The sequence below is a fragment of the Mytilus galloprovincialis genome, chromosome 7 (genome assembly GCF_965363235.1).
Source record: "Mytilus galloprovincialis chromosome 7, xbMytGall1.hap1.1, whole genome shotgun sequence".
NCBI classification, from domain to species: domain Eukaryota; kingdom Metazoa; phylum Mollusca; class Bivalvia; order Mytilida; family Mytilidae; genus Mytilus; species Mytilus galloprovincialis.
In genome coordinates this window covers 38,120,291-38,144,981 of record NC_134844.1, presented here as the reverse complement: position 1 = coordinate 38,144,981, position 24,691 = coordinate 38,120,291, and the positions used below count along the sequence as shown (strand labels likewise).

Genomic DNA, 24,691 nt, shown 5'->3' with positions numbered 1-24,691 from the left:
TGCTAGAGGAAAACAAATTGAACGAGGAGGAAACTGTTGCTAGTGCACTTTATGCCAAACGCTATCAGTTATCTCAAAACAAGAACCTTATGTAGAAGGACAGCAAAAATGCAATGTCAAAACGAAGCCAAGGGTTACCTTGTACACATATTAGACAAGAGATTATCACATTGTATTTCCCGAAAACGGTTTGCAACATCTACTTATATTATATACTCAAAAACCTTTTTTTCATTGCTTCAGCTCTTGATCAGACTACAAAGCACTAAACCAATCTGCTATAAAGACTTAAAATGTATATATAGCCAACATGTTATTATATACTAGTATACTTGAATGGAGAGTTGTCTCATTAGCACTCGTACCACATATTCTTATATCAAGTAATACGTATGCCTCTATTTTATTATGTATGTCAATTTTGTAAATCACCATCTCCAACAGCATTAGCCATTATCAGTACAAAAATAAGACTGATGTATACTTGTAAATTAACATGTAAGTTCTGAATCACTTAATTACATGTTCTTGCAGAAGAATAAAACAGTACCAGTGTCTGTCTTCTGAACGTTGAGCACCATCACAGGAAGCAATACTTAAGTCTCATATATTAATGACATGCTGGTCACTTTCAGTATATACAGAATAATATCAGGATATCAGTCATTGAAAAGAAACCTTTTTTCAACATTTTATTATATATATCTCAAAAAAAAAACAATAAAAAAAAACTTATAATACAATACAAAATATACATTATCGCAATTTTACAAATATGACATGTATCTCTGAAAAATTTGTCTCACCCTCAAAGATGTTCAATTGTTTTAAATAATTTTTTAAGTCGTGCGCTCATACCAGATGATAAAACTGGCGATTCTAACACTTTCGTACGAGAAGCATCTAGTGCTCTAAACAAAAAACCTGTTGTGACATCTATATCCATAACATTGTTCACATAACTATATAAACCCTCAACTGGACAAAGGACCTCATCGTTTAATTTTTGAACAACAAATCAATTCACTTTACAATTTTTCAAAGTTTTTACAACAGTGTGACAAAATAATAACCTTTTTCCATCAGGAAGTTTTTTCAATTCTTGTGCTACACACAAACTAAAGTCATGTTCCCGATCGCCGGCAAAAAATTGTAGTTTAAAGAAAGCCTGAACCTTTAAATATCAAAATCGTTTGGAAAGTTTTAAATTTGGAGTTTTTAATTCTTTATTGATGTGATCACAAATCTACCTTAATTTGTCTTCCCCCAGGGTGACTGGGGAATAGAAATATGGTCACTTTGTCTTCTCCCGACCCGGCAGTAAAACGTTTGCCGAAGTGGGGCGTCCGTTTGTCTTAGCGGGTTGTATCAAGTTTGCAGTCACGTCCGGTCAGAATTGGGACTTTAAATCCAATGCCTCGTGTAAAGAGAGTGCCACGCTCTTTGCACGTTAAGAACCCTTGCAACAACTCTTTGAGGGGTCCTTAGGTGACCTGTTGCATGTCAAAATTTCTTTCCCTATCCAATATACCCTCATTTTCCAGTGGGAGTTCAAATTTCCCCGACCATTATCCCAGATGGCCTCTTTTGTGACAAGACCTACCTATTGTATTTATTGTGAACTTGTTCTCGTCCTGAATTATGCATGAAATATTTGCCACTGGACGTATAGCAACCAACAATCAATCAATCCTTAATTTGTCCAAAAGTACTGGTTTTGCTTGCTTGATAGGTACATGTTCAAAAGATTGTTCCATTTGAAAAGCCCGCAAATATCTACTAATAACTGTACTAGAAAGAGTATTACCTTGTTTTAACAAGCTAAATACTGTCCATTCACCTTGTCGTCCACAACCGTCAAATAACGACTTTAATTGTCACATCAAAGAAGAAACAGTACCCAAAGCCAGTCTTATTGGACAAAAACAATTTTGTGTTTTTATTTTTGCCTAAAAAGAACAATTTAGCTCATGAACTTAAGTTTTCCCTTTTTTGTCCTTAAACATTAAAAATAAACGGAAATCTTCAGGAGTAACCGAATTCAACGTCTTTGATCGACTTTCAAGAAATGTGTCAAGCTCTTTATTTACGCTAACTTTTTTCTTGTTATAGGCTGTCTTTTTCTGGTCAATATACTCATCTAAAGAACAAGGACCATCAGATTCCTCATTTTGTAGCCATCTGTTTTCTTCAGACTTGACAGAATCGATAATTTTAGAAATTACAACCACCACAACTTAAACAGGTCCCATTAACTCTTGGTATGGCCAAATAGTTCCCCATGCTCTATAATGAAAATCTCAAAATGTCAATTTAGCAACTACATGAATTTGGGATAGATAAGTACCGTGACACGTCTTATAGTAAAGTGAATTCACACTCAAAAATAAGAGAAAACTAACGACACAACGGAAACACGACGTTAAAATGTAACACACACAGAAACGAACTACAATATAACAATGGCCATATTCCTGACTTGGTTCAGGACATATATAAAGGAAACAGTGGTGGGTTGAACCTGGTTTTATGGCATGCGAAACCTCCCTCTTATGTGGCCATGTGAAATATAACATTAAAATGACAACACAACATTACAGGACTACAATATAAATGAATAGGAGAACACAATTGACAAAGAAACACGCGAATAATAGCAAACCAAAGGCAACAAGTTTAAAATTTTAATACGCCAGAAGTGCATTTTGTCCACACAAGACTTACTAGTGACGCCCAGATACAAAAGATTGAAAGCCGAAACAAGTACAAAGTTGAACAGCATTAAGGACCAACAGTTCAAACTTTAAATGGTTCAAAAGATTCTCTTTACTGTCCTGCATTGCAGTAGAGTCCAGCGACATCATGTCTACTGTGTGTGGCCCAAAAGTGCTAACCATCAAACAAAATGTTTCCCTAGACAACATACAATCTTGAGCTAAAATATTTCTTGAAACACTTTCAGCAGGATTACTTTTTGAAGGAATATAAATCAACTAAAGATCCAGACTGAAATTGACTGTAAAGTTATACAACTCTTTCATTATGTTATTCAATTGGGGATCTTTTCCTTTCTGGTTTCCCAAAGCAAATACACAAACAAGGTTGTCAACATATAGATCTACCCTATGATTCATTACTCTATCTGGCACAGACCTTAGCGTATTAAGCAAAGCATGGGCTTCCTTCAAATGAACAGCCCTATCATCATTTTTGGGCCAAAAAATCAATCACTTTCATTTCACTTGTATCCACTTGCACCCCACACTACTTGAACAATGCCCCGTAGATTGGCCGTAAAAATGCTGGTGATTTTTACATTGTTTGTCACGGTTAATTAACGGTGGACCATTAAACTTATCCATGACAATGCCGTGGAATGACTGTCGTGAAAAGGCCGCGAAGAGGTACAACCTGAAAACTTGGGTGAAAAGACCTAGAAACCCTGTGAAAAACAAAATGTACACCGTGAAAAAGTGGTGATAAATTATGTGCCCATTGTGAAAAGACCATGAAATGTACATGTAGCCATTTACTGATTGTGAAAACTCCTCTAAAATGTTAAATGTATTCTTCATGCCATAATTTAAGAAAAACATTAAATGCTGTTTTAAACAAGTGAAGTGAAATCCTGAAAACCCAATGTAAACATCTACAGACAACTTATTTAAGTACAATGCAAGTGAGACGACAAAGAAATAATAATTTTAATAGGACTCTAGTAATTATGTAAAGAACACATTAAAGCACACAAATGTCAATGTGAGTTAGTAGATAAAGTCAATTGCAACATGTATTGTAGACATTTTGTATCAACTCTTGGGTCTGATTTGACTACTTCAGCAATATTTGTCTAATATAATCATTCACTTCACTGCTCTTTTGAATAACTATTCCAGAAAAATATTTATAGAAGTTCCTGATAATTCCCAGGAAATACTTTTAACTGAAAAGCTCTATTTGGTCTTCCAACAGACTATTGTAATCCCAATGGGTACCAATTGCGCTCCTCTACTTGCAGATTTGTTTTTGTATTCCTATGAAGCAGAATTTAGCCAAGGGCTTGTACAGAAAGGAGAAAAGAAATTAGCCCAGTCTTTTAATTTTACCATTCGGGATATTGATGATGTACTGTCTCTTAATAATAATAGATTCAGTGATCACTTACATTTAATATATCCAAGTGAACTTGAAATTAAAGATACTACCGAAACAGATAAATTTGCTTCATATCTAGCCTTTGTTCTCGAAATGGCTACTAATGGTACTCACGTAGGTTGAATACCAAAATTTATGACAAACGCGAGGATTTTAGTTTTCCTCTAATCAACTTTCTATTTCTGTGTAGCAACATCCCAGCGGCACCAGCATATGGAGTATATGTGTCTCAATTGATACGTTCTCTAGAGTAAGCTCAAAGTACGTTGTTTGTGTTGAACGAGGAATACTGCTTTCCCAAAAGTGCTAAGAAAGGATTATGAATCAATCAAATTAAGGTCATCATCAGTTACCAAAAAGCTAAACAGATAGCTTGTTTCGAATGATCTCATTTTTTCAAACAGACCATCGTACGCCAGCAAAGTTGTCCGCTCATTCCGTCACGAGAATACACAGACTCGCATGACTTGGCCAATTGATGTGGACACATTTACAATGCTGCCTGTTGAAACCGAACCTAACGATAAAATATTAATTCCAAGAAAACCAAAATCTTCCAAAACCAGTACTCAGTCAACTCAATCTTCCTTACACAGCTCACTATCATCACAAAAAAAATGAAAAAAAGATATCAAATAAAAAAGAAACAGTTAAATCAGACAGTTGAGGCGGTGAATCTATCTGGAATATTCCAAGTGACATAGATGATTCTTCCACCTCAAAGTTTTCCTTCATCTGCATCTAAGAAGTTATCTTCTTTATCCAGTACAAAGTCTACTAGAGCCCCATCTCCTCTTCGTTCTCTAGAAAAGAAGGATGTCCAAAAGAGGCCAGTAAATACATCCTCTCAGAGGTATTCTGATTCGAGGTCTCGGGGTAGGGGTCCAGGCGGAGTAAAACCAGCTGCGTGTGGTCCTGGAGATGGACGACTCTCCTCACACAACAGATTTTCAATACTTTTTTCAATCGACGAAACTGAAATGGAAATCGAAAGTGTTCCGCCACCCGTTAGATCACTATCTCAGGGTGAGCGAAATAAGAATGCTGGCAAACTCGACAGCATTCGCCCTTCTATTATCAAATAATGACTTATATCATCCAATGGAATTGCCGAGGTCTTAAAATAACTCTTCTCGAGTTAACACTTCTAGTTCAGTCATTTTTACCTATTGCATTTTGTCTTCAAGAAGCTCATCTAAAAGAAAGTGACAATGTATCTTTAAAAGGATACAACATGTATAGCACATTTTCTAAGGTAGATGAACGTGCTGCAGGCGGATCATCCATTTTTGTGAAGGACAACGTCATTCATAGCACAGTCCAACTCACCACGGATCTGCAGGCAGTTGCAATTCGTTTATCCTTAGATAAAACAATTACATTATGTTCGATATATATTCCACCCAATTCAATTATAAATAAAGCAAAACTCAAAAACCTCACTGATCAACTACCCTTACCATTTTACTTATGGGCGACTTCAATGCCCACAATCCATTGTAGGGTAGCAAGTCTCACAATGCCAAAGGAAAGATCATTGAGGACTTTGTCTCTCACGAAGGATTATGCATTTTTAATGATGGATCTAATACTTATCTTCATCCTGGAAACGGGTCTTATTCTTTTATTGATATCACTATTTGCGATCCCTCTCTTCTTCTGGATTATTCATGGCGTGTTCATGATGATATATGTGGAAGTGATCACTTTCCAGTAGTACTTGAACATCTTTTTACTTCTGCCAAACAGAGAGTACCACGTTGGAAACTTGACAAGGCGGATTGGTCCTTGTTTGAAAATCTCTGTCAAGCGGAACTTCAGTCAAAGATGTTTGAGACTGTACAAGATCCAATTTTAACTTTTAATACAGTTTTAACGTCAATTGCTGACAGAACTATTCCTAAGACCTCGGCAAATCCGAAACATCCCACCAAACCATGGTTTGATGACGCTTGTGATCAAGCCATAGGTGACCGTAAGAAATCTGAAAGACTGTTCAATCAACAACCAACGACGGAAAACTTGAGTCATTTCCGTATTTTTTGCGCTAAGGCAAGGCGGACTTGTAGGCAAGCCCGCTTCTTGGAATAAAGGAGTAGGTTCAGTAAGACCCCTTTTTGGCCTCAAAATATAGCAGTTTTAGAAAATTGTGAAAATGTAATCGTTTAGATATTTATTGCAAAGTAGAATGCCTCTGCTACATAAATATGGGCTGTTTTTGACAACACAATGCACATATATCGGGTACTAGCATCATTAAGTCATGCTAAATTACTGAAATCTTCACACTTGTAGCATTTTAGTTAAATTTTAGACGGTTTCCGTCTGAAATGAAAGTGGCCGCATTCGTGTTCATTCATAATATTGAAATGTAAGTTGTATTTGATGATAATACATAATATATATAAAGGTTGAGGATGAACACGGATGCGGCCACTTTCATTTTTGACAAAAACCATCTGAAAAGTGACGATTTTTGGCATATTTGATAGATTTTTCATATTTAAGCTTGAATCGGGGCGTTTTAAATGACTTATTAAGGTAAAATCTTCCACATTAACGAATTGAATCAATTGAATTAGACACTTAAGTGTTTAGAAAGTGTCTAAAATCTTTCGTTAGATGAACTTGATATTTGAGGCCGAAATCAGCCCTTACCGGACCTACTCCTTTGTCTCGGGAATAACATCTCGCACTCCGATGACAAGTTTGGAATATATGGTACACAAAAATAAACGGTAAAAATTCTACCAACTCTTAAAACACTTGCCAGATTCCTCGCTGGAAGCTCTGTTGCAGCTCATGAATAACATCTTGGAATCTGGTGATTTACCTGTGTCTGTTTAGTTAACGCATCAATGTAAATATAACGGAATTTGATGAGACTGTCATCAAAGTGAGAGGGTTAGCGCTATAAAACCAGGTTATATCCACCATTTTTTACATTTGAAAATGCCTGTACCAAGTCAGGAATATGACAGTTCTTGTCCATTCGGTTTTGATGCGTCTTGTTATTTGATTTTGCCATGTGATTATGGACTTTCCGAATTGATTGTCCTCCAAGTTCAGTTTTTTTGTGATTTTCCCGTGAGTTCATCGATACAGTCAATAATAAACAAACGTTTGCGAAAAAATGAACATGTGGTGTCGGTCTTTTTAAAAGATCTATGTGATATGGAATTGAAAGGCAATATGCCAAATTTTATTTCTAATTTTCTCTCTAAAAGACAATTTAATGTTAGAGTGAATTTGACCATGTCTGATCTGTATGATCAAGAGATGGGTGTCCCTCAGGGCAGAATTTTTCGTCGAAAATCAGGTTAAAATGTCTTAACATTAAAATGAACGTTTGTTTATTATTGACTGTATCGATGAACTCACGGGAAAATTAAAAATCTTAACGTCGCCGTTATCTTATTTTCATTAGTTACAAAGAGTAGTTCGGTGAACGTCTTCTATCGGAAAAAACAACAACATGAAAAGCCACTATCGACATAACATATAAACATATTCCCTAATATTCAAATTATATAAAAATTATTATTACAACATATATTTAAACTTTAAATTTTTAGCATGCTGTTATGTACAATAATTACTTTCTTTAAACGTTCTAAACTTATGAATATGTGCATATGTTAGAATTATGTGTTTGATTAGTAATCGATATCTGTGTCAAACTTTTAATCAAACAGATATACAGTAACGTTTTTTCCAGCTTTTGATTATGTCTTTAAAAATAGATATACTCCCAATATTGTCTTTATGCTACTATTTTACAGATGGACAAGAAGAAGGAAAGATCTCAAAATTTTGCGTTGAAAAGAATGTGACACTTATTGTGTCTAATAAAGAAAAAGGCTTCGATGCCCGGATGTTAGAAGGTATATGTGAATCAAAATGTGAGATCGGACTTATCTATACTATTAAACGAGAAGACCTCATTTTGGGTGTCGCTTCTCTTCCTTCCACAATAAATCAATCATCATGCCTCTGTGTCCTATAGGTAACATGCATAGTCGCATTTGTCATCCATTCTTATGATTAATCAGATTGAGTTATTTTGGGAGAAAAACGACAAAACAGGAGTCCGGATATGATTCCGTCATCGGACTGACTTTTAGTCATAGATAAGACTTCCGGTTTTAAAGATGCACAAATACAACCAATCGTATGATATATAACAAAAATGAAAAATAAATAAGCCAATCAGAGCGTTCTCCATATCATGGTGTTTAGATCGCAAGAACCACAACTATTATACCTCGAGATATAATAGTTGTGATTCTTGCGATCTAAACACCATGATATTGAGAACGCTCTGAATGGCTTATTTTTTTTCCATTTTTGTTATCCATCATACATTTGGTTGTCAAGTGACATGTGCCAAATGTTTTACTTATTTTAATATATATACAACTAGTATGACCCCTTAAATAGTAAACATTTCAAAGAAAACAGTACAATTATTTTTCGCGTTTATCTACATGTAAACTACGATTATACTACTTTAATATATAGAGACTCTCTGTATTCTGTCTACTGTTTTCTTTGAAATGTTTACTATTTAAGGGGTCATACTAGTTGTATATATATTAAAATAAGTAAAACATTTGACACATGTCACTTGACAACCAATCGTATGATGGATAACAAAAATGGAAAAAAAATAAGCCATTCAGAGCGTTCTCAATATCATGGTGTTTAGATCGCAAGAATCACAACTATTATATCTCCTAAGAGAGGACAATTATTTTTCGCGTTTCATATCATGGTGTTTAGATCGCAAGAACCACACCTATTACACGTACCTCCTTAGAGAAGACAATTATTTTTCGCGTTTATATATTTACATGTAAACTACGATTATACTACTTTAATATATAGAGACTGTCTGTATTCTGTCAGGGACTTTCTATGTTAGTATGTTAGTATGTTAGTATAGAAAGTCGGCCCTGATTCTGTCTACAGTTTTCTTTGAAATGTTTACTATTTAAGGGGTCATACCACTTGCATATATATTAAAATAAGTAAAACATGCTCAACTTCATCTAAAACTACCTCAACCAAAAACTTTAACATGAAGCGGGACAGACACGGACGGACGAACGAACGAACGGATGTACAGACTAGAAAACATAATGCCCATAAATGGGGCATAACAATTTATTGTTGAAAGGGAAAATAGTGATTTGGCAAAAATTAAAGTAAGGTAGAGATTAGAAGTACGCAGGACCTTTTTCGGGGCGTCGGGATCGGGTGTTTTTAAGCTCGGGATTTGGGGATTGATCCTTACCGGATCCGGGAATATATTTTTCGATTTCGGGACTGCGGGATATGCATTTCTTTAAATTCTGCATCTCGGGATTTCATGGTTTTAAGCCCGTGATTTCGGGATCAGGACCCGTCCGACCACCCCTCAAATTAGCCTTAGTCATTTAAACATGATTCACATCCTACCATTGGCATGTTAATAAGGCTCACAAAAGAAAAAGAAAACACTGATGGATTGTCCTAGAAGTATAATTTATTAGACTAATAGTGGTCTATATATTATTAGTTACATAGTGTGCTAGTGACCTAATACGGTATATATGGGGTCAGTAAATTCCATATGGGGTGAGAGCGAAGCTCGAATCCCCATATGGAATTTACTGACCCCATATATACCGTATTACGTCACTAGCACACTATGTAACGAATTTATCTTACCGACTATCTTAACGTGTGAAATTAAGACTAGTGATTCTCAAAATTCTCAAATACTGTTAGCGCTAAGAAAATACTTCCATTGATCCTACAAAAACAGATGCCAACAATAACGACTTGTAAGGTTTAAATGTGTTTTATGAATTTGTTTCAATCTTAATCATAAATGTCCGTTCGTCTGTTGGAACTTTTAAGATTTTTTCTCCGTTTTGTTTTTTACAAAGGGACATAACACCATTACTAACCGTGTATGAAATAAGCCCCGCCCCCTTCTTACCTAATAAGGAATATAAAGGGACGTAACTCCACTACTAACCGTGTATGAGATAAGCCCCGCCTCCCTACTAACCTAATATCAAATATACACGGTTTGCACGCGGACGCTTTTAACCAATCATATTCCTGGAAATGTATAGGAGGTAAGATAAAAGCAGTTACATTTATTTCATGTTTGAAACGGTGGAAATTGTTAATTTGATTTGACTTTTACCAAAGGAAGCATTGTAGCAAAGGAGAATAATTGTGGTCTGAGGCCAGACACACGAAATAATTGAATTTAACAGAAAGGAAACAAATATCGGACTTTGGAAAAAGGGAGAGGGCTTTTGATACCTTTTATGAAATTCTCCATACATAATATCTTTTACAAAAAATCATCCTATAACAGTCTACAAGCTGTATATGCCCGCGATTTCGCGGGTGTGTTCTAGTTTTGTTTATTGTGCTATTGCTTATTCACTACAATAGAATTATCTCCTTTTTTCCATTTCCATTATTTATTTATTTTATTTAATCAATAAATACGATCAGAGACATATAATACATTATTATTTTATTTTATTAGAGTATTGTAAAAAATCGATTATCTGTGTCAAATTTTTAATCAAACAGATAAACAGTAACGTTTTTTCCAGCTTTTGATTATGTCTTTAAAAAAAGAAATATTTCCAATATTGTCTTTTAAAATTGTCTTTATGTTACTATTTTACAGATAGACAAGAAGGACAGATAGCAACTTTTTGCTCAGATAAGAATGTCGCACCATGTCACACTTATTGTATCAAATAAAGAAAAAGACTTCCATGCAGGTATATAAGATTGATTGATTGATTGTTGGTTGCTTAACGTCCAGTGGAAAATGTTTCATGCATATTCAGGACGAGAACAAGTTCACAATAAATACTATAGGTAGGCCTTGAAATATTAGAGGCCATCTGGATTCTACCTGGATTATTGCGGCGATCATTAAGTTGAAAACTTCTTTTGCCGCCTCATAATTTACTTTATATAAAATTACTTATGATTTAACTATAAGCTGTGCGCATAAATAGAACGAATAATTTTCCTGTACTGGTATACATTTTGTTCGATGGTTTCCACAATATTTTAAATACTTGTCACATACATTTATATACTGCTGCATTTGTATTATGTTATCTAATATCATGTAGGATTAAACTTCTTCCCATTCCAATGTTCATCATTAATATGATTTTTTTAAAATATTGACAGATTCTGCAAAAACTGTTACTGTTGAAAGACTATTCCATTGATCAATGATACTTTGTGAAAATGAATGGAGACGCTGAGTTGAATTACACCTCTTTTTATTAATTTCCAAGTATCTCCTCTAGTAGAATTTGTAGATAACGCAAACATATTTTGCCAATTAATAGCATCTGTCCCATGTAAAGCTTTATATACTTGTATCATATCATAACGATCTCTTCTGTATTCAAGTGTTGGAAGGCCCAAGGCTCTCAATCTTTCTACATAACTTAACTTTATACTAGGCACTAATTTGGTAGCTCGTCGCTGGATCTTTTCGATTCTCCTTTTATCTTTCTTTAAATATGGTGACCTAACTGTACATGTAGTTGAATATTCCAACAAGGGACGTATGATTGATTTATATAGAATAATAAACATATTATATCTTTTTCCAAATAGTCAAAGGAAATACGGAGTAATGATTAAGACTCTGGGATTTATCACAGTTAGTAATATGTTTAACAAACTTTAGGTTAAGCTCAAAACATATTCCTAAGTCCTTTTTTTCAGTAACAGTATTAATCTCGACATAATCATCTTCATTATCTAACATTGTGTATCTAGACAAGTTATTATTTTGACCGAAATGTATTATTTAAATTAAATTAAGTGATAATTTCCATTTTCTGGATCAATCACATAACCTATCTAAATCGTCTTGCAAATCCTGGTGTTGTTTGCAAAAACCTTAATCAACCCAGCAACTGCATCCGGCATATCATTTATAAACGCCAAAAATAATACCGGCCCCATTACACTGCCCAGGGGTACGACACTTATCACTTCAGCTCTAGTAGAGTATGTATTATTAAGTTTAACTCGCTGGGATCTATTTGTTAAAAAACATTTTATCCAAACCAAAACTTTCCCTTGAATTCCTAGATTGTAAAGTTTGCCAATAAGACGCTCATGAGGCACAGTGTCGAAAGCACGACCAAAATCTAAATAAATTGTATCCACTGAACAAAAATTAATCAATAACGATGACCAATGGTCAAGTACTTCGAGTAGTTGTATTGAACAGGAACGTCCAGGTCTAAAACCATACTGACAATCTGAAAACAGATTATTTTCTAAAAATGCTTCATTAGTTTTTCTCTAATAAGTGATTCGCACACTTTACATATAACGCATGTCAACTTACTGGACGATAGTTACATGGCTGTTTTTTATCACCTTTATATTTAAAAATAGGTGAAAGTATTGCGTTTTTCCATTCTTCTGGTAAAACACCTTCTGATAAGGATTTATTAAAAATTATACTTAACGAATAACTTATAGATTGTCTCACTTCATATAAAACTTAAGGGTGAAGGTTGTCGGGCCCTGCTGACTTGTCTACATGTAAATTGTTCAGCTTTTTTAAAACATCATCAACAGTAACTGAGATATCTAAATGTACATCTTCCATATCTTTCACATTAGGTTGTTCATTTAAATCTTCTGTACGTGTAAATACACTACTAAAGAAAGTATTAAGTACATTTACTTTTTCAGTGTCATTAATAGCTAAAGAGCCATCAGACTTCATTATGCTACCCACACCAGTTCTTGTTTTCAATTTAGAATTGACATATTACCAGAACGACTAACAGTTAGTTTTAGCCTCTTATGCTACCTTCCTTTCATAAGATTTCTTATCATCACGTATAGTGTTTGTACAATTATTTCTACTAGATGCATATTTTTTTTATTTTTTTTTTAAATTATACATACTTTTTTGAAAATTTTCACAATTGTTAGTTTGATACAGAAAGTACCGGTACCTTATCCCGGCCTCGTTAAACATTAATATTAGATTGTATGTTTAGAAAATTGTTAGTAATTGTTAGTACTCAAAATTATAAAATATATATACAGTATATTATTGTGTATCAATTATTTCAATGTTGATCAATAAAGTGAGAATTTTATTTAAGAGAGAATGTGAGAAGAGAAGAGAAAATAATCAATAATTAAAACACAAATGCAAAAAAAAAAAAAAATAAAGAAAAACGAAAAAATAGAAAGTCCTTGAAATTTGGAATTTGGCAGCAGTATTTTTTTCTTAAGATACAACAATAAATAAATTTGGCAAAGTTGGTTTTCCATTGTAAATAATTAATACAAACACAAAACATATATTAGAGAATGTATATGCATTTTAGGCACAAAACATGAAAAAAAGACAATAAACAATAAACAACATATAACAGTATATTATATAAAAACATATATGTTGGTGTGAGAAGGCTAAAATAAAATGCACAATAACATTACATAGGGTAATGCTAATTAAGTTGTTTAAGTGTAAATTATTCTAATAATGGAAGTCAGGGGTCCCAGTAGATTGGCAATGTGAAGAGGCTTTGTTTTAAAAAATATATTCTTTTCTAGTATTAGATTTTCTTTTAGATAGTTTTTCAGCCCTGCAAAATTTACTTGATTTTCACAGTTTTGTTCTATAGATAAAAATTTTTGATAAAAGTATTATTAAGTTTTTTATTTTATTATTTTCTGTTTTTCCTAAATTTCCGAATAAAATTATATCCATGTTAAATGGAATAATTATTTGTGTTTGATTCCCCCAAGGGTGACTGGGGAATAGAAATATGGTCACTTGGTCTTCTCCCGACCGGCAGTAAAACGCTTGCCGAAGTGGGGCGTCCGTTTGGCTGTGCGGGATGTATCAAGTTCGCAGTCACGTCCGGTCAGAAGGGGGACGTTAAATCCGATGCCTCGTGTAAAGAGAGTGCCACGCTCTTTGCACGTTAAGAACCCTTGCAACAACTCTTTGAGGGGTCCGTAGGTGGCCTGTTGCAAGGCAAAATTTCTATCCTTATCCAATATACCCTCATTTTCCAGTGGCAGTCCAAATTTCCTCGACCATCATCCCAGATGGCCTCTATTGTATCAACCTACCTATTGTATTTATTGTGAACTTGTTCTCGTCCTGAATATGCATGAAATATTTGCCACTGGACGTTAAGCAACCAACAATCAATCAATCAATCATTTGTTTTTGGTTATAAATCCAGTCCATGAGTCTTATGCACAGATCTGCTATTTTATGGCATGTCCAAAATATGTGTTCAATATCTTCAGTAACTTCACTGCAGAAAGTACATTTATCGCTTTGTTTTATTTTTATCTTCAATAAAAATTAATTTGTGCCCAATATTCTGTGTATTATTCTATATTGGAACCAGTGGAGTTTGAGCTTTTTGTGGAGCAAAAAGACATATTATGCACAGTTTTCCAATCAAAATTTTTGTTGAGTGTTAAGGACCATTTTTCTTCACATCTAAGTTTAGTACTGCTTTTTTCAAATAAAACATTATACATATCTTTCGAGCCTTTTCTTGATAAAAAAAATATTCTTATATTATTTGGCATAATTGGTCCTAGTGTTTTATAACAATTGTTTATGGATATATAGTTTTTAAAGCCTTTTTATATGATTTTATTGATGAAATGACCCCATTATAAGTAAGAAAGTTAATTTTATAAATGTTTTGGAATTGTTGAAAAGTCATTAGTTTTCCCTCATCGTTTTATAAATCATTTATCAAAAAGATCCCTTTATCTATCCAGTCTTTATAGAAAATTGATGTTGTTCCTATTTTTATTTTTTTATTATTCCAGAGCGAATCTGATAAAAACTCCTCTTCATTTTTTGGCATGAATTTATTTTGTAAATCTGTCCAAGCTTTAAAAACTTCTTCCCAAAAAGGGTTTTTGCATCTTTTTGTTGGGCCTAAATATCCAAGTTAGTGTCAATCCTTTTATATATTTGTCAATATCTATCATTTTCAGCCCTCCTAATTTGTGTTCAGAACATAATATTTCTCTTTTTATCTTGTCGGGTTTGTTTTCCCAAATAAATGAATAAATTTTGTCAGTTAGTTGTTTTAAAGTATTTTTGCATGGTGCTTGTAATGTTTAAAACAGATGGTTCAATTTTGAAATAATTAGTGTCTTAATGATAGTTATTTTTCCAACTGGTGTTAATGTTTGTTTAGACCAAATTTTATTATATTTTCAATTTCTTTAATTCTTGGACCATAATTCAACAGTTCCATTTCTTTCAAATTGACAGAAAAGTTTATTCCTAGTAATGTAAACCTACTGGAACCCCATTCCAATCCCCATTTTACACACATTGTGTCTTGACTATATTTCTTTTTGCCTATCCACAGCACCTTTGTTTTGTTCAAGTTCTTATGGAGACCAGACATTTCAAGATATTTTTGGAGTAAGCGAAGAGATGCATCTAGAGATTCAGGTGTACCGTCAAGTATTATTGATGTGTCATCTGCATATTTGGAGATAAGATATTCTGTGTCATCAATTTTAATTCCTTTAATTTCTTTGTTCTTTCTGATTAAAATTCCTAGAATTTCAGAACATAAAAGAAAAATATAAGGTGATAGAGGATCCCCTTGTTTACAGCCTCTTTGAATCTGAAAGAAATCTGATAAAAAAACAGTTTGGGGATACTGATGAGCTTATATTTGTGTAAAAAGTCTTTATCCAAAGTTTTATAGAGGGTCCAAAATTGAAAAAGTCTAATACTTCATTTATGAATTTCCATGATACCGAATCAAAAGCTTTTTCAAAAATCTATGAGAAGGAGAAGACCTGGGAAATCATTTACCTCTGTATAGAATAAAATATCATATAGGAGACGAGTGATGCATAATTAGTATATGAAACTCTTGACCTTGAAAATTTGTATTTTTTCCATGCTCTACGTTTTTTTAATTATAGCTGATTTAGTTCTATCCATCCACATTGGCGGATTCGTAAATTTGTTTGCCTTCTGTTTGGTATATACTTTACTATACACTGACTTAATTTTGACTGGAAAATGTTCCATATTTGCTCAATGCTCTTGTTTTCAAATAAAACATCCCAATTTTCTTGATCTAGCTCGTCGCTTATAGCTTTATAGCCACCTTTAAAATACTGAAATCTTTCACTTGTATCTTGTTCAAAACTTAAATAACAGTTATAGTAAAAATGAATTACAGCATGATCACTTTTACCAATTGGTGAATCAATTACTAAAGAGTCACTATCAATCATATTTTCCTCGTTTGTAAAAACCAAATCCAAACAGCTTGGGTTTTGATCTTCTCTAAATCGAGTCGGAGACTTCACATGTTGAAAAAGAAAGTTATCTTGAATGCAATTAAAACATTTTGCAGCTTTATGATCTTCGCCTACAGTTGACTCACAGTTAATCCAGGCAATCTCTTCATACTTAAAGTCCCCAAAAAATAAGTTATGGCTATATTTTAGCTCTATAGCTCCGTTTATTGCTACTAGCAAATTGTTATTTTTTATTGGAGTAGAATTTGGGCTTCAATAAAGTAACCCCACTAATAATTTGTCTGTACCTTTTAACACTAATTCACACCAGACTGCTTCATTACATGCCTCATTTAATATTGATACTTAACTAACTTTTAAATTGCTTTTCACGAATAATAAAACACCTCTGTCACCCCGATTGTCCAGTGTAATTTTATCATACCCCTGCAAAGATATATCTATTATACTTTCTTTATCAGTTGCACACTTTGAAATACCTCACACAAACCAATTATATGTGGACGCTGATTAGCTAAATATGTTAATAATTATGAACACTTGTTACTCAGTGAATCTACATTAGAAAACACAATTTTCATTTTCTGCTTATCATCTGTATTCACACTTTCCTCGTTGCTTTCTGAACTCACATCAGAATTGTCACTAAAAATGACGAACTTGAACTCGAACTTCGAACATTAGAAAACGAACTATTAGAACTTGAACTAGAAACGTTTAACTCAACACTATTTACATCATTAAAACTGTCATCAATATTATTACTCTCCCTTATCTCCTCCTAACTGCCCGGGACGAATCCCTGTATGGCCTTTTAATTCTATTACCTTTTCTCGTCTTATAACCCATTTCTTTTGTGGACACTCCTCTTTTTTCTCATTATTTCTTGTGGGACACTTTTTTTAGCATTCAATTTATATGCACTTTTTAAAATATCACCTCTAACTGCATGGTTTTTTGATGCTTGTCTTTAATAATCTATGCCTACTATTTAAATTTAATGTTAGTACTTAACCCTACAATTTCATCCTGCCTTTTATGCATTACTGATATCATCTTGTACATTTTCTGTGATGCACCCTTGCATGATTTGCAGTACCATTGGAAACTGTCATCTGACTTCTGCAAAAAGTCATAAGTCACTATTTGGAACCCTTAAACATTTTATATGGAACCATTTTTCACAAATACAACAACTAAGAGCTTTATCTGAACCTGTTATGTCTTTCTCACTGTTATTACAAGAATTTTTCTGTTTGGGAGGCATTTTGCGGTTACCACGTGGTCGCACCAGATTCCAATAAAAGTAACTCTTTTGCTAGTAATTCCTATAATGGTGACACGAATAGTTTTCAATTCTATGACAAATATGTCGCTACATTGAAGACCTGTTGGTGACCCTCTGCTGTTGTTTTTTATTTGGTCGGGTTGTTGTCTTTTTGACACATTCCCCATTTCCATTCTCAATTTTATGGGATATGTATTTGACGTATTTTAAGTGTGTGTTGCATGCATTTTCCTGATAAAAACACTAAAAATCTGTATGATGTTCTTCCCCGAAAAAATTCACTGCCATCTTCTCCGTGCATGCGCACAGCTCTGGATGATGGTCGGTGAAATTTTGGAGTGCCACTGGAAAATGTTGGTATATTGGATACAGACAGAAAGTTTGCCTTGTAACAGGCCACCTACGGACCTCTCAAAGAGCTGTTGCTAGTGTTCTCTACGTGCAAAGAGCGTAGCACTCTCTTTACACATCGGGCATCGGATTTAACGTCCCCAATCTGACCGGACGTGACTGCGAACTTGATTCATCCCGCACAGCCAAACGGACGCCCCACTTGGGAGAGCGTTTTACTCCGGGTCGGAAGAAGACCAAGTGACCATATTTGTACTCCCCAGTCACCTTTGGGGGCAGGTATATAAGAAAGTATGAGTGAATCAAAACGTGAAATCTGACTTATTTTGTTTATTGTGCTATTGCTAATTCACTAGAATAGAATTATCTCCATTTTTCCATTTCCATTTTTTATTTTTTCATATACTCAATAAATACGATCAGAGACATACAGTCTGTATGATACATTATTATTTTATTAGAGTATTATAAAAATCGATTATCTGTGTCAAATTTTTAATCAAACAGATATACAGTAACGTTTTTTCCAGCTTTTGATTTTGTCTTTAAAAATAGATATATTTCCAATATTATGTTTTAATAATGTCTCCGATACAATTTAACGAGATATGCAAATTATTGAGGGGGCAATATGGGGTCCAACATGTTAAGATCAAATTCAACAAGAAGTAATTGTAGCAGGATTCTGTTACTAAGTCTCCCAAACATTAAGCTCCCATAATTCGCCATTCCGAAGGCATTCCTTGGTAGGGAAACCGCTATTACCGGTTATTCTGAAGGTGAGGTCTTAGTAGGAGCCAGTTTTAGATAGGCTTGCAAAGCTGAAAGGGGACCATGTTTTGACCGACTACTCTTTAGAAGAACTAAATTTGGAGTTCGAGGGTCTAACAGAGGAAACAGTGAATGATGTGATGGTGCTCACAGGGAAAGAGATTAATTTGGAAAATGTCCGAATGCTGTTGCATTTTTCAATACTACAGGCCCAGGCCAATCTAGTTGGTGCCCCAAAGGGGAAGGCTTTACGTGAATCGTCTAACGCACTACCAAGATCTTCAGGTAGCGGTTCGACTGAGGGATTTTCTTTTATAGCAACAACTTCACCTACGGATAAAAGTAATAGATATGGTGTATTGATAGCTAGCACAGGGTTGGCTAACACTGGTGTTTCATTAACAAGTGCAGGAAGTGCGGTGTCGTGCAGTAGACTATTAACAGACACAAGCAATATTTCTGGTATTGATAATTAGGGTTTTTGTCAGGATCTTTTATAGGTTCGTGCGTGGATGATAAATTAATGACAAGGAATTCATCCTTACCGTAATGGCTGTTATATTGCATTGATACAGATCAGTATACTCGGTTTATTATTATATATTATTTTAATACTTGTTTATTACAGGTACACGTATTAAAACTTTTCATGCATTTGTATATCATTTTATTCTACTATATTAATAATAGTGCAGTGCAAGTGCATGGTGAATACTTCTATTATTTTTCTAATAGAATGGATTTGAGTAGACATTCGTATTTACCCGCCAAAAATGTTTGATCATCCATGCAGTTATGGTTCCTTGAGATTGCAAACGTTCTTGAGATATTCTTCGACATGCGTGTGCATGTATGTTGGTGAATTTGTGCTTATATGTTATTGTATATACATGAAACAAAACATTTTGATATTATTAATTTATCTTCTTTAAAAAGCATTTGATGAGTATTCTTTGAAGGAATGAATTTATAACGAGCGATAAGGAATGTTTGCACTTGATGATGTCTACATATTCATCATGTTTAAAGATCGGTTAAAAACCCATAACGAATATTACATAATGAAATCTAGGCGATAGCAATACATCGGAATGCCATCACAGTCATCAGCATTTAAAAAAAGATATTTAGCATCCATACATCATTATTTGTACATTGTACATAAATCTCTAATTTGGCATTAAATGTAGAAAGATCATATCATAGGGCACATGTTTTCTAAGTTTCAAGTTGATTGGATTTCAACTTCATCAAACACTACCTTGACCGAAAACTTTAACCTGAAGCGGGACAGACGGACGGACGAATGGACGCAGACACGAAAACATAATGCCCCTCTACTATCGTAGGTGGGGCATAAACAATTCTGATTTGAAATAAATCTATTCATAGATTTATTTGCTTAGCTGATTAAATGCTTCAATTGTCAGTTTTTACTTATATATTAACAGGTTTACCTTAATTCAGTGAACATAATTTTTGGTTTCAATGATGGAGAATCAGAGAAAGTCCTAGCTTTAGATGCTCTAGAATGCACAAAATAAAGAGCAGAAAAGATGGTTAGAGAAAGGCACACGAAATAAATTTGATACACAATATTGACACAGAAAGGTATTAGTTTACGTACATTTGAAATTAAAGCCGACAGCTTAATATATATATTTTTTTTTGGAACAGCAACTTAGTTACAAATCAATTTGCTTCTAAGATCATAATTCTAAGGTTTGTTGACATCTGCCAACAGTTTAAAATAGGCAGAGTTAAACCTGTATACATGTAACTTACATTTGATTGAATGTTATATCTTCGATGTTAGGAACACCCACATGTGAACGCTGCGAGAATCTTAGTAAGGTACTGGCCCAATCTTTATTGTTTGCAGCTATCAATTTCTTAATAATAATGCTTGAGCAAATGTTTGAAAAAAAACCGGAACACTCGGGGAAAGGGTCTATCCCCTTGTAATAATCACTTATTGAAAGATTGGAAGAACTATGTGACTATACCTGTAGAAAAAAAATATTGTTTAAACTGATAGCACAATGTCATATGAAATTTGGAAATGACTCCTTATAACTTATCGACCCTTTAAATAAGCTTATTCTAAAAGGTTATAAATTCAATATTGTAATTAGATCATTGCACATTGTTCTTATTAGTATTAATATTGATTTTGTTATCAGTAAATAAAAAGGAAACAAAATATCATTTGTGTATACATACGCATCCATGGATCTACAATTTGTTTATACCTGTATCCTGGTTTTGCATTAAATCCACTTGATTGATTGATTGTTGGTTGCTTAACGTCCAGTGAAAAATATTTCATGCATATTCAGGACGAGAACAAGTTCACAATAAATACAATTGGTAGGTTGATACAATAGAGGCCATCTGGGATGATGGTCGGGGAAATTTGAACTGCCACTGGAAAATGAGGGTATATTGGATAGGGACAGAATTTTTGCCTTGCAACAGGCCACCTACGGACCCCTCAGAGAGTTGGTGCAAGGGTTCTTAACGTGCAAAGAGCGTGGCACTTTCTTTACACAAGGCATCGGATTTAACGTCCCCCTTCTGACCGGACGTGACTGCGAACTTGATACATCCCGCACAGCCAAACGGACGCCCCACTTCGGCAAGCGTTTTACTGCCGGTCGGGAGAAGACCAAGTGACCATATTTCTATACCCCAATCACCCTTGGGGTTGATTTGTTAAATATATTGTTATGTTATTGTTATAATGAAAATAATTATATGTGTTTTCATTTCAGTAATAAATATTGAAAAACTTTCTCAAGATAACACAATGATGATAAAGCCAAACGGACGCCCCACTTCGGCAAGCGTTTTACTGCCAGTCGGGAGCAGACCAAGTTACCATATTTCTATACTCCAGTCACCCTTGGGGGTAAATCCACTTGATGTTGGATGTGTACATATTAATAATTTAGTCTTACTCAATTATACCACATCTTCTGTTATTTATTTATATATATATGACGTAGGATCGTTTATACATTTACCTGAAGACAGCAACTCACACTAGCAATATGCTTTACTGACTGGTCAAGTTACAGCTACCCATTATTCTACAAAACATCAATTTTGAAAGGGCGTAATGGAAAATATTACAATGTAATGCCAATTTGCTAATGTTTTAATTTAAAATCATGACCCTTATATAACTTGTCTTTTAATAGCAACATACAATAGCTCTAGTTTCCATTAAATAGGGATATGAATCAATCTCTTCATCATCATATGCCGATCCAGCAGGCATATAAGCATTACAAATAAAGGCAACAGTAGTATACCGCTGTTCAAAACTCATAAATCCATGGACAAAAAACAAAATCGGGATAACAAACTAAAACCGAGGGAAACGCATTAAATATAAGAGAACAACGACATAACACTAAAATGTAACACATATAGACAAAATCCCACGAGAATAACAAATATAACATATATATATAACATCAAAACCAAATACATGAATTTGGGATAGACAAGTACCGTGACACGTCTTATCGCAATGTGAATTTACACTCAAAAATAAGAGAAAACAAACGACACAACGTTATAATGTAATACACACAGAAACGAACTATAATATAACAATGACCATATTCCTGACTTGGTACAGGGCATTTTTAAAGGAAAAAATGGTGGGTTGAACCTGGTTTTGTGGCATGCCAAACCTCGCACTTTTATGGCCATGTGAAATATAACATCAAAATGACAACACAGGACAAAACATTTCCCTTTTTTACACGATCAAGTTTGTTCAAAGCAAACACAGCTTTTGAACACATATGTGTTGAATTCAATATGTACTTGAAAATGCATGCTGAAAGGAAGACTGCATTTGAAAATAAATCTGTACTCATGATGGCATGGATAAATGTTTATTCACATTAGCACACCTCAAAAGACTGTCAACACGTTCAGAAGACTTAGTTTTGTGTAGTTTTCTGTCATTTATAAGATTGTGCTTTAACACAAAAAAAACAACTACAAGGAGGAATAAAGGCAACAGTAGTATACCGATGTTCAAAACTCATAAATCGATAGAAATAGAAAAAAAACAAATCCGGGTCACAAACCAAAACCGAGGGAAACGCATTAGACAAAATCCGACGAGAATAACAAATATAAAATCAAAACTAAATACATGAATTTGGGATAGAAAAATACCGTGACACGTCTTATAATAAGCAAAAGATCGAATAAAAGTGTCAGGTTGTGAGGATACATGTGAACAAGTATGATCACATATATGGCTTTGTATCATTTCTAATTTAAAGACTCGACAATTTTGCCATCTGTATTAGGTCTATTACTGCTGATTCTCAACTTTTTCGCCCCAAAAAAAGCAGAACATTAAGAGAAGTTGGTAGTAGCATTACCTTGTCACACACCAAATCTTCAAAACTTCAATTATACTTTTCCCCCGACCGCTTGCATGCCTCTGGCCTTTGTTAGTCTTGTATGATTTTTAGTTTTAGTTTCTTGTGTATAATTCGGAATTTAGCATGACGTCCATTATCACTGTACTAGTATACATATGTTTAAGGGGCCAGCTGAAGGACACCTACTGGTGCGGGAATTCTCGCTACATTGAAGACTAATTGGTGGCCTTCGGCTGTTGTCTGCTCTATGGTCGGGTTGTTGTCGCTTTGACACATTCCCCATTTCCTTTCTCAATTTTATATTAATTGTCTAAGGTTGAATATTGACACACATTTGTTATTTTCCACACAATATCAACTAGTCATTATCCGGATTAACATCTTAACCGAAGGATTTGGTAAATTTATATAAAAAGTAAAAATTTTATTAACTAAAATATAACTTATTTACAGAAAATACACGAAAGAACTACTATATATTTTCAAATCTCTCAAAAATAATTTAACTTATCCCATAAAATTACAAACAAATCTACCACTAAATTCTTCAAACAATTGACTAACGAAAAAGAAAAAAAAACAAAATGTCATTTTTTTTTCTTTAATAGTTATTTCTTTTTGAACTGAAATCTATTCATTAACAAGTATCTTATCAAAAATTTATGTTTAGGGAAATGGCTATAACTTTATCCTTTATCTATAACTAAACACGGAAAAAAGCCAAAATCGTGAGAATAGAACTTGACCTGTAACGTGTCATATTCAAACAATACATCAAAATATCAAATCAATATCTTCAAGCATTAAGAAAAAGAGTCTGGAAAAAAAATTTGCAACACTGACGGATGGACAGACAAGCATTTGGACAGAGTGTAAACCTGAAGTTCCCTTTGATTTCGTTGGTAGGGGACTGAAAGGCATGAGATAACAACATGCCTTTTTAAAGAATTTTTATAACTAAGACTGCAATTACTATAGGATTAAACACCCTTTTTCTAGAGGTTATTGATGTGTAAACCGGGGCGATTAACTCACAAACTGAATAAAAGTCCGAAGGAGTTTGTGAGTAAGAGCCCCGGTTTACACACCAATAACCTCTAGAAAAAATGTGTTTAATCCTTATAATTCTTCAGCCAAACATTTGTGATATTTAAAAATCTTCAATATCATAGAACTACACTTGAAGTCTTTCTTCGTTGGATTATTTGTATATTCAAGCAACTAACTTAATGCAAATCTAAGGTATTAATCATTGTTTACTCATCTTATTTCCTACTGGCGTTCGTCTTAAACAATTTAATAAATAGGCTTTCTATCAAATTCGCGTTCTGAAATCTATTTATAATTATATCACTAC

The 24,691-nt window shown here is 33.9% G+C and overlaps 1 long non-coding RNA gene across 1 annotated transcript in view; it reads left to right on the top strand.

The window, feature by feature from the left end:
* The window catches only part of LOC143082925 (uncharacterized), an 81,075-nt gene extending 58,865 nt beyond the window's left edge, over positions 1-22,210 (top strand). Inside the window, exons 2-5 of the long non-coding RNA XR_012980507.1 lie at positions 7,938-8,039; positions 10,856-10,952; positions 20,371-20,530; positions 21,694-22,210. This is a non-coding gene — a long non-coding RNA (uncharacterized LOC143082925). The remainder of the gene's footprint in view (positions 1-7,937; positions 8,040-10,855; positions 10,953-20,370; positions 20,531-21,693) is intronic.
* Positions 22,211-24,691: the final 2,481 nt, after the last annotated feature.